This window comes from Bubalus bubalis, chromosome 5, assembly GCF_019923935.1.
Source record: "Bubalus bubalis isolate 160015118507 breed Murrah chromosome 5, NDDB_SH_1, whole genome shotgun sequence".
Taxonomy (NCBI): Eukaryota; Metazoa; Chordata; class Mammalia; order Artiodactyla; family Bovidae; genus Bubalus; species Bubalus bubalis.
The window spans coordinates 102,362,059-102,365,210 of record NC_059161.1 but is presented as its reverse complement, the minus strand read 5'-3'; positions in this window follow the sequence as shown (position 1 = coordinate 102,365,210).

The following is a 3,152-nucleotide window of genomic DNA, read 5'->3' as shown; positions in this document are numbered from 1 at the left end:
TGCCATCTATGGGGTCACACAGAGTCGGACACGACTGAAGCAACTTAGCAGAAGAAGCAGCAGTAAATAATAAAAGCCACTGAAACATGCATTTTAAATGCATGAACTTTATGGTACGTAACATACGTCAAACTACTTAAAAAAAACAAACAGAATGAATACAGACCAAAAAATTATTTGAAGAGAAATGGAAACTAAATCCCCCCCCGCCAAAAATTTCCAGCATTCAAGTTGGTATTACAATGAGAAATTTTCATGTGAGAAATACTTTCATGGGAAATAGAAGATATGTATTTATAGCCAAGAAGAGGTAAATTATTTGAACTGAAATATTTATTTAAGGATTATCCCTAATAACAGATAGTTAAGAATAACTTAAATGTCTAAAACTGCCAGAATAAGTCAGGATATTATTATATGTATACCAAATGACTTCCCAGAGTTAGCTCCCAAGATTCCTCACTTCTGACACTGACTGTAAATTCAGGGAAAGTGAAAGTGATAGCCATTCATTCGTGTCCGACTCCTTGAGAAATTCTCCAAGCCAGAATACTGGAGTGGGTAACGTTTCCCTTCTCCAGGGGATCTTCCCAACCCAGGGATAGAACCCAGGCCTCTCACATTGCAGGCAGATTCTTTACCAGCTGAGCCATGAGAGAAGCCCAAGAATAATGGAGTCTGTATCCTATCCCTTCGCCAAGGGATCTTCCTGACCCAGGAACTGAACTGGGGTCTCCTGCATTGCAGGCAGATTCTTTACCAACTGAGCCACCAGGGAAGCCCCAAAGTCTGGTGCTCTACTGACTGTGCTGTCTGGTGCTCTTACAGTTAATGACAGGGGAAGAACACGGTTCAAGACCAGTCAAAGGAAGAGATGCATAGAGCAGGGTCAGTGAAAGTTACAAACACGAAGCTTTTGTTGTTTTTAGGATGCATTGAACCTCCTGTTACTGATCTTTGATGATCCATGTGGGGTATCACTGCCACCATGGGAAGCTAATCTGAGCATCAGTGTACAGTTTTTATTGGGGGTTCATTGCATAAGCATAATTGATTGATTGCCTAAGTGCTTGATTTCAGCCTCCAGATCAACAGATGATGACTCAAAGTTCCTTCCTAAGTCACATGGTTGGTATTTCTCCTATGGCCAATTTCCACCCTATGATAATGGGATGTAGCTAACTCCACTCTAAAATCCAGTATAATCAGCTTCCACACTAAACAAAGACACTCCTTTCAGCTAAGATTATTTCCCAGAAGCTGAGGGCAAAGGCCACATTAATCTCTCTTTGCAAAGGTCAAATTCTTTACCATAGGATGACAAATTAGGTGAATAGGTAGGGAAGAGTAAAATATGAAATGAGAATCTGTAATTGAGTTAAGAACTTTTTCTTTCATCAGAATTTTAATTTGTATTTTTGCTATGTTGCTCTTATAGTAAATAAGTTTTTTCCAAATAAAAATAAATGAATAATATAAAATTCTAGAAGTCTTTAGGATAAGGTATTCACCTTTACTGTGCGCTGTGATGTACTTAGTCATTCTATTGTTTGCGACTCTTTGCGACCCCATGGACTGTAGCCCATCAGGCTGCTCTGTCCATGGAATTTTCCAGGCAAGAATACTGGAGTGGGTTGCCATGCCCACCTGCAGGGGATCTTCCTGACCGAAGGATTGAACACAGGTCTCCGGCATTGCAGGAAGATTCTTTACCATCTGACTTACCAGGGAAGCCCCATTCACCTTAACTATTACTGGTTTAATAGCCATTTTAATTGCTCCACTCTGAGCTCCTCAAGAGCAGGATAATGTCTAATTCATCTCAGTATCCTTATTACCTAATTTGCTCCCAAGCAAAAGTTGCTTATCAGAATTTTGTGAGATAATAAAGTGGTTAAGAGTATGAACTCTGGATCCAGATTACCTGCATTTGATTCAGCTTTGCCAGTTACAAACTATATAACATTGGGCAAGTTTCTTAATCTCTGAGTGCTTTGAGTTTCTTATCCACAAAATGGGTATATTAACAAAACCTATATCATAGGATTGTTGTACAGACAAAATGTGAAAGTCCATGTGAAGTACATAAATAGGATAGTGCTAGAATATAGTGAGTATCCATTAAATGTTAGCTACAAGTAATAGAAGAATTAAAGTTCCTAATCCCTATTAAAATCTCTTTGTCACAAATATTTCTGCCCCTCTATATTTCCTGAACTTTCCTTAATATTCGTTTATGGCAGTTCTGGGTTGACCAAAAATTTTGTTTGCGTTTTTCTATAAAATGTTATGAAGAAACCTGAATGAACTATTCAAGTACAATGATCCTTATCACTTTGAGCTCCCAAGTGTTGGGGGAATGTTATATCACATGAAAATGATTTAATGGCAGGAAAAGAGGTGCCAGTTGTCCAACTGGGAGCCTTTAAGTGAAGCATCAAGCGAAGGAGTCAGATTCTGGAGGATGTTGGCCAAAAGGTTATAGATAATCCACCCAAAGAATGCATTTAGGCAACCAAAAGAGGAAATCAGGATCAATGAGATCTGCTTCACAAAATTGCCTGGAATCAGCCCCTGGAATTCATTTTCAAAACTGAAAAATTATTGTTGCTGACAATTCCGTTGTGGTCTGTAACAAGCTGGGTCTAACAGCTTAGGTTTAGATTTGTTACAAAAATTCACATTGATTATTTCTCTCATGTGCCTTGAAATATTGGAATCGTTGACATAAACACCCTCTACTCATGAGAATACAAAATATTCTGATGTGCAATTTAGTTCAACTAAATGAAAATTTGTTGAGACTTCCTGTTGATCAGGCAGTGAGCTTCGTCTTCTGAGAGATGTATGGGTCAATAAGTTATGGTTGCTGTCCTGACTCTTACTTTAAATATACTGTTGTCATTTATTCAAAGCCATGGGATTTTAGATAGATAGATGTCAGTTCCCTTACCAAAAACTTTAGCAATCGTTTGGTTTTCTTCATAGGATGGTAGATTGATAGTAGGGGCGTGACAGAAGACATTCTTGAAGCTGAGGTGTGGAACATAAAGCTCAAAGAGTTAGAAGGAGAAAGTATCCAAATAAATATCTTCTTAATCTATCCTGAGCCTAGAAAGTAATCTTCATTCTCTAATTCTTGATTAATTTTT